Raw genomic sequence first — 16,685 nt, 5'->3', positions numbered from 1 at the left:
CTCATTTGACCTTACTACAATTCTAAGAAGCTGAAGTCACAGGATAAATAACATGAACTGACTTGTGTTTTATTAGAATTACTCTGGCTGTGGTGACAAGTTGGGAAGCTATTGCAATAATCCAGGGCAAAGAGGCTGGTGTTTTGAAGCAGGGCAGCTGCAGTAGAGTTGGTGAGAAGCAGTCAGATGTTTAGTAAATCTCTCAGTAAATGAGGACACTGAATTAGAGAAATTAAATGTCCTGTTCAAGGTTACCTAGCTATTGAATGGCAGACTCTGTGTTTAGATGAGACAAACTGAATCTTATCTACTAGTCTCTGCTGTTGTTTACACTACAAACTTCAGAAAACAGCAAGGCTTCGAGAGAGCTCCTGCCCATAGCTAACCATTTAGCTTAAAAATTGGTTCTCAGAAAAATATGGTTAATATCTACATGGCCAGATTTTTTTGACTACTAAATAAGATACATGTAGCATCTGTCACATAGTCAGAGAGGGTGCCTTAATAAAATGTAGGTACCTAGCGATCAACCACTTTGTGTAGTTATAACCTAAGTTTTAATAAGTATATATTAAAATAACTTATTATATAGCAATTTTATTTCATCTTTCTTTTGCTGGAAGCATAGCTGAGAATATTAAGGAATATTTAGCAGTTTCTGCCTGAGAGATATTTTAAGAGAAAGAAAAGAGGGACTGGGGAATGATAAAGAGAATCACAGGCAAATAACAGCTGCCATCTTGAGACCAGCATGAATCCCCATAAATAATTTATTTAAGTTAAGGCTCATAATATTCTAAAGAATCTGACTTTTTTAGATTTGGTTTGTAATTAATTTGATAACCTGAGCCAATCCTTTGAGTTGCCCTGGCAACCAATTTTAGTAACATAAAGAAGTGCTAGATGTTAATTGGTATTCAGAGTTAGTAGCTGGTGTCTGCTTCTGTCTCCATGGTAACCTAACTGTCATGTTTTCATCTCTAGCATGGTGGTGAGATTTCATATGTGTGTGCCTTAATGCACAGGTCCATAGTCTCTGGCACAGTGTTTTAATTTAGTATCTCTAAATGTGATCATTTTTGAGGTATTAGGGTTATTGCTGAAAAACTATTGCTCCAGAGAAGCCAATTTCATCTTCTCTCTTCATCTTCCACACGTTGCTAGCTTCCATTTTGGGTGATGTGTGCATTAGGGTTTGTATGAATATCTGCATGGGAGTAAGTCGGCATAACTCTGTATGTATGTGTGGAATATAGATGTTTTAAATATGCAAAATAGGGCCAAATTGTATAAATAAAAAATGATTTTTCAAAAGTGTTTATCTGAGGTTAGAGGTAATGAATATTGTATTTGAGAGATAAATGTCAAACTAAAGAAATGAGATTCAGTGTTTTCCATATTGAAAAAAAATATTCTCACACTGCTGGATAATGCAGAGATCTTTCATATATCTAATTTCTAACAATTTCCTATTTAACAGAATGTAGTTCTCTCCTATGTTATCTTCTCTCTCCTCATTTTTCTACTTGATATTAAATGAAGTTAGCTCTTTTAATTTTTGATTTTTACTAGTCTTTTTTCCTGTCTCCGAACTGAAATAGAATTCTTTCCCAACCATAAATGGTCAGCCAATTAGCTGTAGTTAGTCCTCATTGTTATCATAAACACAGCAATATCATGATGGAGCCAAGGCAGATAATTTGCAATGTATAGTAATTAATCCTCTTAGAGAGGCAGCATGCATACTAAAAACAAAGCTAGCTTGAGATGCATTCAACACTGGGTTCAAACTCTGGCCTTTCCACTTACTACCCCTTGGAGGAAGAAAAAATATCAAGACAATTTTTAGAACAAATTAAAAAACCTCTCATTCTCCAATTTTCCTTATCTGGAAATTAGGGCCAATTATACAATGGAAATTGGTAAATTCTGTGAATCAGTGATCCCCCTTAGTATATGATATTCCCACCATGGTTGACTTTAAACCTCCAATATGGTGTTATTAAGCATGGAACTTTATAGAGATGCCTAGTAGTTGTCTCTCACAAGCCAGTGTGAACCAGCTCCAGCATACCACTACTTTGTGTTTGTTTTGAGGTTTAAATAAACTACGCTAGGTAAAATACTCGGTACGTAACAGGCTCCAAAGATCTTAATTGTCTCTCCTCTTAACAAAATGCACTCTCCATTTCTTTCTATTAAAAATATTAACAGTCTTATTGAGAAGTAATTCACACACCATGCAATTTATCCATTTAACTTTCCATTTCTATTAATACATCTGTTGATGAGCATCATATGCATCTAACATTTATTTGTAGAAGACAAATTTGCAAGTGTGGTACCTTTAAAATACGCCCCAAACTATTTGATACTCCTTCCTTCAAAATGTGGAGCCTAAGTCACCTCCGTTTGAGTATGGCTTGTACTTAATGACTTGCTTCCAACAAATAAAGTATCGTGAAAGTGACAGTGTATTGCTTTCTAGACTAAGTCATAAAAAGCACTGTGGTTTTCTCCTTTCTCTCCCTTTTGAAATTCTTATTTTGGGAGAAGGTTGCTATCAAAGGACTCAGCTGCCCGGTGCCCTATACGCTATGGAGAGATTCTCGTGGCTAGGATCTGAGTCCTCCAACGAACAGCCATGTTAGTGAGCCATCTTTGAAGTTGATTCTGCAGCCCAAGGGCAGTCTCCAGATAACTGAAGTTCTCACAGACATCCTGACAACAAACACCAATCGTGGGCCAAAATTACCCAGCCAAGCTGTTCTCTAATTCCTGATCGACAGAAACTGAGATAAGAAATGCTTATTGTTTTAAGCATTAACTTTTTGAGTAATTTATTACACAGCAATAGATAACTAATACAGCATAATTCATAGTTTTCCAAAAGCCTAAGATTTGTGTACAATAGCATTACATTTTAATTATAGAGTACAAAGAACATGCAGATGAACAATTTAATATTCCCAAGGATTGATAAAGAGAACGCTGTCAAGAGGGGAGTTGCTATCTATATTTACTATTAATAACCAATTCACTGGGTCTTAGTGGCTCACCACTGTCAAGGAATTTCTGTGTTGTGTCTGTAGGTATTTAAAGCAGTTTTCTAGATCGGTTGTGATCTGGGACATCTCTGGGAAGATGTGCTTATGTATAACATGAAGGTCGACTTGACTGGATTCCCAGAAGCATGTGAGGTTAATTAACTGGTAGCATCAATCCAAATTCTTGGAAGCTCAGACACCAAACTTAAAGTCTGTTACAGAGGCCATTATGATGGTCAGCGATGCAAGAAAGAGATCATACATATTTCTTTTAAGGCAGAAGTTCCTTTTACACTTTTCAGTCATATTTAAATGGATATATCCTTGATATGCTTTGTTTTACTTAAAACTTTAAATAGATTTTTCCTTTTATAGTAATACTTATTAAAGAGGTAGGCAAAATACTTTTAAAATAATAAAATATATATGACCTATATTTTACCTTGAGTTTCACACTTTAGAGAGTAGATTATTTGGTCCATTTATATTTTACTTTCAAACAGTGCAAGGCTGATGGCAAGTTCTCACATAGTAACCCCATGGAAAAACTACCTCTTAAGGTATGCATATTTTAACTTGAAATCACTGAAGTGGCACAGCAGTGACCCTAATGACCCCAAAGCCTAACATATTGGAAGAAAAATCCCAAGTGAGTCTTAATTAAGTGGACCACTAAGTAGAGTATGCTAAAACAATACTAATTGCACTGATAAACATAAACAGTGTGAACAGGAAGTACACAGATACACTTGCTAGGTGTTTATTCATATTTGAAAAAAAAGAAAGAAAAAAGAAAACAAAAAACTTTACATTTTTTTGTGAGGTCATCTTCAGTGGTTTATTTCAAAGATGCTGCGCAAATTCCAAATAAAGATAAGATGAACTGAAATGGAATAAAAGTAAACACTTTCTCAGCGTATTAGGTTATTTTTAAACTCTTCAGAGTGCACTTTATTTTATTTTAATCCCACTTTCCCAGAAATAACTGCTTAACTGAACAAAACAAACCACAAGAGGACTATCTGGTTGTGCGATTACCCATATTTAAGGTTGACCTTTTTGAAGTCTAAAGTCAAGTCACTTTTTTCTCCCATACCTTCTGCTTTGCTGTTGCTTATTTTTAAAAGTACTGTACTGCTAAAGTCAACAGCTGGTCCTCTTCTCATACACTTTTTAAAAACTGAAAATATATGAGAAAGAGTAATTTCAATTTGAGCATTTATTTTATTGAGGTCTATGTAGAAGCCTGTTGAAAAATTATGCCTCTAATAATAAGTAACCCTTTAATTCCTATTATTGTGATTTTTAAATAAATTAGCCAGTTGGAAGAATTAGGTGATGGACATATAAAGCAAAAACTTGCTGGTGAGAACGGCATCCTGACTTCTACACTGTCAAGCTACTTAACTGTGAAAAGACCAGCCTCTATGCTGGCATCGGGATATTAAGATGTGATCATTATTTTCCTGTAACTCTTAGTCTTGAAGGGAAGACAGACATGACTTTAAAAATTACAGTAAATGCTAATAATGTTATGAAAGACAGACATAAAGCACAGTGAGATAAAGAAAAAGGAGCTGCTAGTTTTTCCTTTAGGACTTGGCAGAACGTTTCCCAAAAGAGGTGAATCACCGTAAGAAAGCACACGAGAGATATGGAGGGCTTCTGGGAGAGATGATATTTGAGCTAAGACTTGAAGGATGAACAACAATTTGTCAAAACCTGCTCTTCCCTCTCTTTCAGGTTAGTCACAACTGAATCTTTCAGGAGAGGGAAAAGCGGGTATGCAAATTCAAGCAGTTAGGATGCGTTCAGTGTGTTTAAAGAGTAGATGTTCAACATGACTAGACTGTACATTTGTGTCTGTGGGTCATTTAGAAGATGTGATGGCAGAAGCAACAGGACTGGTGGGATATGGGGCTTAAAAGATTTGCGGAAATTAGGCTGTGAACACATGAGTAAGCCATACTGTGGGTTTGGATTTGATTTCATATATGATAGCTGTTTGAGATTTTCAGCAGTGAGGTGATATGATCATAATTGTTTTTATAAAAAGTACCACATTTAGGTAGTAGGTGAGCAGTGTGGTGGATGAGACCATAGTTTCTGGAAAATCACTTAGGATATTACCACAATTGTCTACACATATTGATTCTCCAGTACAGGTGGTGGAAAGCACGGTCACCAAATTGGCATATTACAGATACATACAGGTAAATATTTCCCAGTATGAATTCCAATACTTTAGAAGAGACTTTGATTCTCTGATTGGCCCAGTTTGGGTCTAGTGTCCACCCATGTAACAATCAGTTGTGACCAGGAAGCAGGGTCATATGGTGGGAGAAAGGCTTATCAGAATTCTACTTCTGCAGCTCAGCAATGGGGGCCTCAGAGGAAGGGACTTTGTTGTGATCTGGGAAGACAACTTAGTAGGTTTCCACTGGGGAGTAGAGATAATATGTTTTGTTTGGGGCACATTATTCAAGCTCTTAATGGTTGTAATTTAACCCGGGCTTGGCGTCAGATGCAATCAGAACAGACAGATACAGACTGTCTTCAAATATTTGAAGATGCAGTAACCTTGGTGATAATGTTTAGTTCTCCACTGAAGGTGAAAGATAACATCTTTTAGAAATCTGGAAATAGATGGCTTCCAGGAAGTTTCAGTATTATGTTTCAAAAAAGCAATCCATCTTCCTCCTCTGCTTTTCTCTAAGAGTGAAGAGGTATTCTACCTTCCTGTGTGTTTAAAAATCTGTAGCTTGGAATAGCCACTGGGAAATAAATTTAAGAAACTTACTTTATAAACTACTTGTTTTGCTGCAGTTTTTAAATGTCTACACGGTCAAGAGTTTATGCAGGTATCAAAAGTTTGACTAGAGTTGGGTTTGCTTGAAACTCTGCAGGCTTAGGTTCCTAGGACCAAAATGAATTTATCTTAACTGGGTGCATTATTTCTTTTACCCTCTGATCCTGCTTAAGATTTTCAGTAATGTGTGAGTTTCCCACACATGGATTATTTAGCTTGGGGACTGTTTAATATTTTTTAAATCCTAGGTTTACTTCTCTCATCCTCTCAGACAAATTTTAGGTTGCACCCATCCGGCCCCTTCATCCACACCTGTGGGATATATTTGGGAAAAGAAAAAATGGGCTAAATAAGGACAAGTAAAAAGATAAATATCCATCCCACTCTACCCTTCCAAAGCTTTACCTAATCTATTCCAAAGAAAAAATGTGAAAAGTGGGTTATTTTGGAATAACCACCTTGGAAAAATATTTTTAGCTTTCAAAATTCAGTTTCTTACTATGAAAATTCATATATAAAACAAAAAACTCCAATAATTTTCAAGACAAGTGCAATCTTAGACATTTTAGATAATAGCGTTATTTTCTGTGCATAAATAGCATGTGTGGGTAACCCTCATTGTATGTGGGTTGAAGGAATCAAAGGAATCAAATCAAATAGTCTCATCTTATGCTATTGGTGCCTGGTATACTGGAGATCTGCACAAATGAAGACTCAGTATATACCCTAACCATAAGCAAGTCTTCCCCACAAAAGATTTTAAACCTTCTTTCCAGACACTAGGCACAGAACAAAGAGCACATGAAACAGGAACTGTGGAATAACATTGCGTTCCCAAAGAAAACATAACTGTGATAGATGACAGAATGAAAACCCCAGAGCACACAGCAGAGAAGTACAGCAACTGGAGTCAACATTTACAGAAAACCCTGTAGGAAGACTATGGCACTACCAACTGATCAACATGTATGTACTTTAAAACTACTTTTAAACAAGGAAATCATTGTTTCTTGAGTTATGCGACCTCGGAATCAGAATCCTGAGGCAGGAAGCAAGTACCTTAGTATACATAACATATTCCAACTAAAACATGGAATTCAGGCTGGATTATGATGGATTAGCAGACATAAACAGTGCCTTATTAGAATCATAACCTACTGTAAATCTTCTGTATTCCATTGACTATAACATATAGAATCACCTTACAGGGATTCAATTACAGGGTCCAAGCTGTCCTTCTCCACAAACTTAATTGCCTTCTTCAAAAATTCACAGGTTAATTCTTAAAGAGTTATGAAAGTTGATTGAGTGAAGAGACCCTGACTTACTCCTTGCCTGTATTCTTGCATGTGGTATAGACAGAAACAACCTTAGAGCTGAACAGAGTGCCTAGCACCTGTTTGGTGCTCAAGTGAATAGATGAACTTAATCTCCCTGGATAACTTTGTTCTTAGGTTACAAAACTCATTTTGTATTGCAGCCAGGCTGAGAAGGGCCCATCACCTGCACATAAATATTTGGAGAGTGGTGACAACCTGAAGACAGCTAGCTGCAAGGTGATATTCCAGAATAAATTTTGAAGCTCCAGATGGTGAGAGATTATTGTGTTTACAAGTATAATTGGGGGATAAAAGAAAGTTATCAAATTGTAGAGGCAATCTCTAGGTGCTGAAGGATTATAGACTCCCCCATGAATTGAAGGTTAGTTCAGGAAAGTTCTTTATTCTAAGTCTGGAGATGCCTTCAAATCAGAGCAGCATAGAAAAGAAGGGTAAGTCTGGAGTTGGTGGGGTAGTGTGGTGCACAGACAGAGAGAAAGGACATGGCTTTCTTGGAGATCATGTGAGTTGATAGAATAGCTCTTACAGTGAACACAGTAAGTACCAATAAGATTGAACAAACTAGGAAAACCCAGTGAACAAAAATGGTCCTCTGATGGGAAGAGTTGGTGGACAACTGGAGGAGAGGAGGGGCAGAAACAAAGAGGGCCTGGAGAGAGTAAGCAACACCTTAAAGATCAATCAAATTACATTAAATGATGAATGTGAATGATAAGATGAAGAGTGTGCTGTAAATAGAGCGCCAGGAACTAACATTAACTGAGAGTTAATAGTAGGCACATGAAAAGCACGTTATATATTCATCTCACTTGATTATCACCACAGCTGGAAAAATAGAACAGATTAAGCAACTTACAGGCATCAAGTCCCTAATAGGTGCAATGTGGCAAGAATAACCCAAAAGAAGTAGACAAATTATAGATGCTTGAGTCACATTTATAAGGGTATCAATCAGAGTTCTGCCAGAAAACAGATGACACCTTCAAATGGGGAATGTATGTAGATAATTTAACAAAGAGACTATTCACAGAGATGTGGGCAGACTTCAAAAAACAGTAGAGAATACTGCAGTACTCCAAAACTAGTAACAGAAAAGAACATTTTTCACCCAGAACCTAAATGACACTTAAAGAGGGTGTGGATCCTGGAATATGGAGATGTTCTGATGCTGAGAGGGCCGCTTTGTCAGGTGTCGTGACCTTTGGGAGCATGAGACAGCCAATCTGCAATGACTGTATAAGAAAGAGCCAGAGATATACAGACAGTGTCCTCACTTCTCTCCTTCTTTGATCTCTTGTTAATGCCTCTCCCCACCCCTCCCATTGCCTAAACTCACCTGGAAACAGAAGGACAAGGAGCTTGCTGAAGGAATTCATGCATTCTCCCTAATGGGGCAGAGGACAGAGAGGAGACGGCTACACAGGAAATCTGGAGAAGAAAATTGGAGCTTCCCAGCCCAGGGAGTCAATCACTTCTGACCACATAAGTCAGTGGTTCCCAGGCTTTTTGGGGCAGAATAATAATCTGAGTTTTTAAAAGATCCATAAGCTTGGGTCAGTTTCCCACACATTCCAGAGATTCTGATTCATTAGGCCTGGAATAGGACTCATGAATCTCCTTCTTCCACAGTGCCAGTTATTAAGCAGGTATTCATTGGATCACACTATGAGAAATGCCTTCTTGAGTAGAGAAAGAGAGTCTTCTCTTTGTAGCCAAGTTGGCCTTTGGGAGCCAGTTTTCACATCTTGGTGCTCCTTTTAGGGAATTTCTGGCAGGGGGAGGGGTCCTAGCATCATGTAGTATCATGATTATCTATCTATCTATCTATCTATCTATCTATCTATCTATCTATCATCTATCATCTATGTACCTGTCTATCTATCATGTATCTGTCAATACAGGCTTTGACGTTAGTCACAAATGAACCTTAATTCCACTTAAAATATGTGATCTTAATCTCTCTAAACCTCAGTTTCCTTCTCTCAAAATAGAGTGATGAGACCTAATTCATAGGGCTGCATTGAGGACTGTATGTGATTAAATGTAAAAAAATAAAATAAAAAATAACTAACATAATCTTTGGCACAGAGGAAATCTACAGTTATTGATATCTATGGCATTATCATTTTGGCTGTCATCACTTTGCATTGCTTTTTTGCAATCTGTGTTCTACGTTAGCATTAAATGTGGTATTCAGAGTCAAAACTGCTATAGGAATCAAAACTCAATAGAGAAGACTATGTGCACTTTACTCATTTTTAATAATGCAAATAATGATTTAGTCTTTGTACCTAGAAGCTTTTGATGCAAACACGGGAGAAATGGCAAGATAAACTAGAGGGAAGAGACCTAGTTTACTTTCCTTTGCCCATTATCAATTCAAAGACGATGAAAACAATAGACAGAGCAACCTTCTAGTAAGCTGGGGAATTAAAAAATCTTTTCAGAAAAAAAGTTGTAAAATGTGTTCATGAGAGCATTTTTATGATAATTGACTTGTTTAGCTTAAGGGATGTTTAGAACCAGGGCCCTGCCAGAGTTTGTGTGCCGAAAACTATCGAAAACGTTTCCTGTATAGTTAGTAAACAATAAGTCCTATTGTTTTGTTGGAGTTCAGGTGGTCCCAATTTTGAGGGTGGGGTCTCTAAATCTCTTCCTAGCTCCTTCCTATCCCTGCTATGCTTAGTTTCAGAAATTGTTGGAGCATCCCCTCCAAGCAGCCTTTGAAGCCCTTCCAGCAGAGGAACTGCAGAACTCAAAAATCCTAGCTGCAGGTTGGGTCCACATTACTACGAAGACCACCAGCCAAGAAAGCAGCTTGGTGATAAGATGGAAGAATGAAGGAGCTCCAGTTTTGAAGCAGGGTTTTTTTTTGTTTTTGTTTTCCTCCCGTTAGAGCAGAGGGAGTAGGGCTGAGCAGCTTGGACAATGGACCAGATAAAAAGGCGAGTTTTTTTTGTTTGTGTGTTTTTTTTGTTTGTTTGTTTTGTTTTGTTTTGTTTTTGAGACAGTCTCAGCCCTGTCGCCCAGGATGGAGTGCAGTTACACAATCTTAGCTCACTGCAACCTCTACCTCCCAGGTTCAAGCTATTCTTCTGCCTCAGCCTCCCCAGTAGCTGGGACTATAGGCGTGCACCACCATGCCCAGCTAATTTTTGTATTTTGAATAGAGGCGGAGTTTCACCATGTTGACCAGGATGAGGTGGGCATTTTTATAGGATTCATTCCCCAGCAGTATAAAACTTAAAGACAGTAAAAACACAAAGTTGTCAAGGATTTGTCATATTTTCAAGTATTAAAGGAAAAGAATGAAGTGTTTAGAAAAAACTTGAAGCAGAAAAGAATAAATGGGATTTAAGATGAATTGTTTAGCCTGTCTGTTATAAATTAAAGCAGTTTTTTTCAAGTGGGGATGATTTTGTCCCTGAGGGGACCTTTGACCATGTCTAGAGACATTTTTAGTTGTCTCAACTTGGGGAAGGAGGTGTACTATCGTCTCTGTTCTGTACAGGCCAGGGATGCTACTAAACCTCTTCTAGTGACGCACAGCAAAGAATCCTCAAGTTCAAAATTCCTATAGGGTCAAGTCTTTCCATGCATTCTAACTTGCTATTTCAAGTCTTAGCAAACCTCTGAATTTCACCAAATTATTTGGGTCTCTAGATAGACTCTGATTAACATTCACAGTTATATGTACTGGGAAGAGTTTTATCATGGCCCTGTGACACCGAATGTTGAGAATTATTTAAGCCATCATTTACCTAATGCCACTTTATCTTGAGGTACACTGATAGTTAATGGCCAAGTCCATTCGCAGAATAATAAAATTTCCAGAACAAACAGAAGAAGTTTCACTAGGCAAGATTAAAGCAGTTTTTTTGTCTAAGATTTCTTAGACCCAAGTCAATGGTGTTAGAGCATTAATGTGTGTGGAAGGAAGGAAGATCTGTGGTGTGATACTGTAGCAAAAACAGGAGAAATTATTTATTTTTTAAAATTAATTCTATTTTAAGCACCATACAAGGTCATTTAGAGTAACTAGATAAATATTTAATCAGCTTCTATTTTTCTTTTTTGTCACACACATAAGCTAGGGTATTGAAAGTATCTCCTGGATTGCCAATTTGCTGTGAGGGTAAGAAAGGCTTCCTTTATATTTTGGCCCCTCTCCTTCAAAGTGTTCTGTTAATAGATTTTTCTTGTGCCTTTGGGGAAACTTTCCACTTTAGGAAACACTTTTTGATATGACCTTGGTTGAAATTTACCTTGGCCACTACTCCTTCCTTGTGGCATAGTAACAACTTTTACATTTTAATATTTGAACTTGGACATTCAAACTGGTAGGAAAAACCCTACCCAGCCTCTCCATGCCTTTGAAGGATATTAGTATATGTTTCACACAATGGGCTTCACCTTTTATTGAAGCTTTTGGATCCAAGAGAGGAAGGGCATGGTAAGAAAATTAGAACTTGTCACTGTCAGAGAGATCATTGAATTGGTAAAGATTCATGAAATTAGCTAGGTAAAATGTAAAGCCTTAGCCTCAGTTCTGTTTGTATTGCAGTTTTCGTAAATTGCAATTTTGAGAGACAAGAAAAAAAGAAGAAAAGCTATAATAGAGGATACAGCTTAATTATGAATGACTTCAATTGAGTTGTCTCTACTTGAATATAGTGTTAAAAAAATTAAAATCTATTGAAAACCATGAACTTGAAATTATTCACAATGCTTTTGCTTTACTTGGTTAAGATTTTCTCTTAGAAAACTCTCATCGAGGTAATGTGTTCTCTATGACCCTATTTAGGAAAAAAATTATCTCTCTCTCTATATATGTAATACACACATGTATATATATATCATACATACATATTAAAATTTATGCATATCTTTTTATATCAAAATGCTATCTTATTTTAAAGTAAATTAGTTGACTGGCTAATTTTCAGCTATTTGGAAAGTGACAAATTGATCATAAGAAAGCTAAAATGACAAATTCAAAATGGCTAAATTCATATAGTTATTGAGCTTTCAACTGACGTCTACTAGTCCTAACTTTTAAAAAAGAGGGACAAGACTGACAGTGACCATGTTGACCCTCAGTGGTCTCTAGCTATGACATCTGGGTAGTGAGGAATTCTTTAGGGTTGTAATTTTTGCTTCTAGTTTTCCAAACCTACCCATCGCCCTTGCATTTCAGGCTTGAAAGACCAAGGCTGTTTTCATGGTAGATTTCAAGTCCTGCCTCCCTGGGATTCATTTCCTGGCCAATATGATTGAGGACGCCATTTCCAACCCTGCTCAGTGCTTTTTATTCTTTTCATTGACCTTTAAAAAAATAATCATAAACTCAACATTCACTGGGAGGCTCAGGCCACACCATGGTTTACTCTTTTATTTAATAAAGATGTGCAGAAAGTCTACTCTCGGCAAAAGACTTAACACTCACTTGTGAAAGACTTTCTGGGGCTTTTTGTAATTATCTGAGAGGAACAGTCAATAGTGTAGATTCAAGAATATGTGAGAGAAATAGACTCTGGTCAAGTACATATGAGACTTTGGAACATCTCCAGACTAGAGTAGACAATCTAATAAAAATTGTTTTATTGTTTGGTGTATTTTTCACATATTCCATTTATAGAAGTAGAAATTAGGCTTAAAATAATGAGAAAAAATAAGCACAAAATACCGTGAAGAAACAGGTTTTTTTTTTCCTTTTCCTTAGACATTTTGTTATTTTAAACTCAGCCTTAGCTAAATAAAGGTGAATTTTTAATTCTATACTACAACATGAAAAAGTTTAACTTGATTTTCTGTGGCAATAGGACAAGAGAAGGTGTTTATAGCTAAAATCAGTGCTCTCAATCACACCTTTTGCACATGATAGAAAAGCAACAATCTGGATCAGTAGATGATAATTCACTTTCCTTCCTCTCACTCATCCGTTTGTGGGGAGGCTCCAAAGAGATGAAAAAAAAAAAAAAAAAATCGGGCAGATGAAAAACAAAGAGGAAGGAGAAGTAAAAGGAGGCCAGATGGTCTGTGGAATGAACTAACTCTACTTGTTGTTTCTGAAGAGCCGGCTGTGCTAATATGTGGATATCCACCAAAGGTGCTATGAAGGGCAGAGGGAATGTGTTCCCCTAAAAGCACAGTAGAGGCTGTGTAATCTGATAAGAGTGGTTCTCAAATGGAATTATTTTTAATGAGTAAGAAGGTGTTATTTGCTGGGAGATACTAAAATGTCAGGTGAGCATCATTACAGACAGAGGGAAAGTGAATCCTGCTATAAAGCTGCAAATCCCACAGCATAACCTCCAGCGTTTCCTCCTCTCCCCCACTTCTCTCCTTTCGCCAGCTCGCTTGCATGTCCTTTGATATCAAACTTGCACATAAAACCATAAACCTGTTCATCTGTGTTTCTCTCTTCCCTTTATGCTGATATTAGCTTTTTTACCCTAGGTTCTGAGTTTCATTTAAATTTCTTATTGCATAAAACATGAGCCAAGTAAAAACTGATCCACCTGTGGGTTATGTAGAAAAAGGCAGATTGGAAATCAATGAGCCAGAAACATTTCAAAATAAAATAATCTTACAGGCTAGCCTTTTAACATGCTATCCAGAAGCCCTGAATATATCATAAACTAACACAACACAGGTCAACTATACGTCCAGAAACCAGAATGCTTTTTTAGACTTTATAGATGATTTGGTGCACTTGTTACTAGCCTTTTTGGGTCACAGAACCCTTGGAGGACCTCAGAAAAGGCAAGGAAATTCCATTTTGAAGAAAACTTAGGCACTCCTGACACAACAATGTGCATATAATTTCAGAATATTACCAGAGGCCTTAAAGCTCATTCACAGATCTATGCTAAGGGCTCCAGAACTCCCTCAATCCCTTCAGTGTGTGTGAATGACTAAGTCAAATCCAAAAGCAGAGCACATTTGTAGCATAAACTGGCCTCCAGGTTCCCAGTCTCACTACCTTTGATCATGATGTCAGCTCTCTACAGAGCTCTGAGATAAAGGGACACTGATAATTCCTGAAGTGATGGTACTGATTGAATAGCATCTTCAAAATTTATTCTACTTGGAATCGCAAAATGTTACCTTATTTGGAAAAAAGGTCTTTGCAGATGTAATTAGTTAAATTAAGATGAGGTGATACTGGATCAGGGTAGGTCCTAAGTCCAATGGCTGGTGTCCTTTGAAGATGGTCACGTAGAGACACATGGGAAGAAGGCCATTTGATGACTGTCACTGTGAACTGGCATCATGTTTAGGGATCACAGTGAGGCAGAGATTGGAATAGTGCCAGGAATGTCAAGTCTCACTGGCAACTACCAGAAGTGAGAACAAGGACACAGAACAGATTCTTCCCTGGAAACTTCAGAAGGAATAAACCCTGCTGACCCTGTGATTTTGGAATTCTAGTCTCCAGAACTGTGAGAGAATAAACTTCTGTTTTAGGCAACTCAGTTTGTAGTAATTTGCAATGACAGGCCTAAGAAACTAATACAGTGATTTACTGCTCTCTGTTTATGTTTTTATTAATAATGTTTTTAAAAACCTTCACATGTTGTTCCCATCACTGACCCACTTGGTCTCTTTCCATTTTTTTTTTTAGACTAGCTGACCTGAGTATTAATGCTGGATATAGCAATGTCCTTCTATGTCCTTCTAAATTTTCTTCATGAGTAGTGGTAAGTTATGCTGAGAAAAATTATTGAACCTACAGTTACACAACATTGCTCTTGTTGCCTTTCAAAAATGGACAATGTCTCCCATATGGAATATCTACTGATGATATCACAAGAAGGTGAATAAAAAAATCCAATGAAGACATAAAAGGAAGTTTCATTTAAATTATCTGGTAAAATGGAAGTTTGCTTTACACACACTGTAAAGAAGCCTTGGGAGATAGTGTTGTTGACTTCCCATGCTCTGAAGTACTCTTTGACTCAGGAAGATAGCTCCGGCCCTACAAAGGAAGGGCTGTCTGAAATAACTGCTCACAGAGACCTCTCAGCAATTCCATAAGATAAGTGAATTGGCTTGAATCAAATGTTTTGCAATTCAATTTAGAGAGCATTTACCGGCCACCGTGTACTACTCAAGTTACTAGAACACTAAGTTGACTCATGCTTGGAAATACTGGTTTTATGTTACTATCAGTGTATTGTCGTAAATCCATCCACAATTACAAAGAGTCCTACTCTGCTGCTGTAGCTACCTTTAACTCCTTGCTCTCAGCAAATTGTATGCCTAGGGAGATGGACTACTTCAGCCTTGAGAAATTTCCAATTAGGTCATTTTGAGAAGCAGTCTGGATGTGTGGTCTGAAATAGGATTTCCAGTTGTGCCTATTTTTATTTTCAAGAACTGCTTGCAAGTAAATGCCACTGAGTTTGTTGGGAAGGGGTTACTTTTTACTACCTTTGGGAATTGTGCCTCACTCTTAGGTTGCATAGCTTCTATTTTTTTGAGCCCCTTCTGATTTTCTCATATGGTTGCTGAAATTTGCAAAATCATTGTAAGTTTCTGTTTTTTCACTAGCAAAATGAGAAATAGTAAAACATTTAGGGGTTGGGAGGATGAACTGAGGAAGGATAGCCATTGGATTGTTTTTATTAGGCCTCTACAAATTGATGGCAAAAAAAGACCTGGCCCTTTGAAAGAGCACCCCATCTCCTCAAATGTGTACTAGTGAGTTTACAAGAGGCTATAATGACAGCTGAAGTCATCTGTGTTCAAGTATAACTATGGACTTAGAAAAATAAGTCAGGAATCTATGGAACTGCATTGAAAACTCAGCTGTGCATTGCTTAGTCATATAGGAAACATGGTAAGGAAATGCAGTATGATCAGAACAGCTTAACCCCTAGAGTGCAAGCTGCATACAGGAACAGGGCAGTAAAACCAGGAAAACTGAGGGGATGGTGGCCTTTTAGGAGAAAAATATAAGAGGAAAAACAAATCTAGGAAAGAAAAATATGAAGCAGAGAAAAGGCTGTGAAAAGAAAGAGAACAAATGAGTCCAAGAAGCCAAGATAGTTGAGTAGCAGGCAGTGTTTTGAATGTGCAATGATGATCAATAATCCCGAAGATGGATGTGTGTGAGAGCAGTGACAGTGAGAAGATGAGATGTCTCTAAGGCAGACCTTGGTTTAAATCTCAAGTCTGTGGCTTGCTAACTTTGCAGTGTCAAGCAACTTATTTCATTCTTCTGAGACTCATCTATAAAATATGGATAATTACTGTGTTTCTGCACTGTTGTGAATATTTTAGTTAATATATGCATTTTAGTCCCTAGCAAAATGCAATGAGTAACAGTTATTAGTTAGTCTAATGAGGAAACAAAGGGAGGGACAACTAAGAGTAAAGTTGTCCACTTTCTACTTCAGCTCTCCCCTCCAAGGGAAAAGGTGACATGCTGGTGCTAAATCTGACTGAAGGCATCTGGGTCACATGTATCTATGAGAGTCCCTG

At 37.3% G+C, this 16,685-nt stretch overlaps 1 long non-coding RNA gene across 1 annotated transcript; it reads left to right on the top strand.

The window, feature by feature from the left end:
• The first annotated feature begins 968 nt into the window (after nucleotides 1-968).
• On the top strand, nucleotides 969-15,613 carry LOC108530973 (uncharacterized). The gene is made up of 5 exons (XR_001886034.1): nucleotides 969-991; nucleotides 4,791-4,829; nucleotides 6,633-6,822; nucleotides 7,311-7,447; nucleotides 14,824-15,613. It is a non-coding gene; the product is annotated as an uncharacterized LOC108530973 (long non-coding RNA).
• The last annotated feature ends 1,072 nt before the right edge of the window (nucleotides 15,614-16,685 follow it).

The sequence above is a fragment of the Rhinopithecus bieti genome, unplaced genomic scaffold (genome assembly GCF_001698545.2).
Source record: "Rhinopithecus bieti isolate Rb0 unplaced genomic scaffold, ASM169854v2 scaffold_6513, whole genome shotgun sequence".
NCBI lineage: Eukaryota > Metazoa > Chordata > Mammalia > Primates > Cercopithecidae > Rhinopithecus > Rhinopithecus bieti.
Note: the sequence above shows the minus strand (reverse complement) of the source record. Positions and strands in the feature narration are given on the sequence as shown.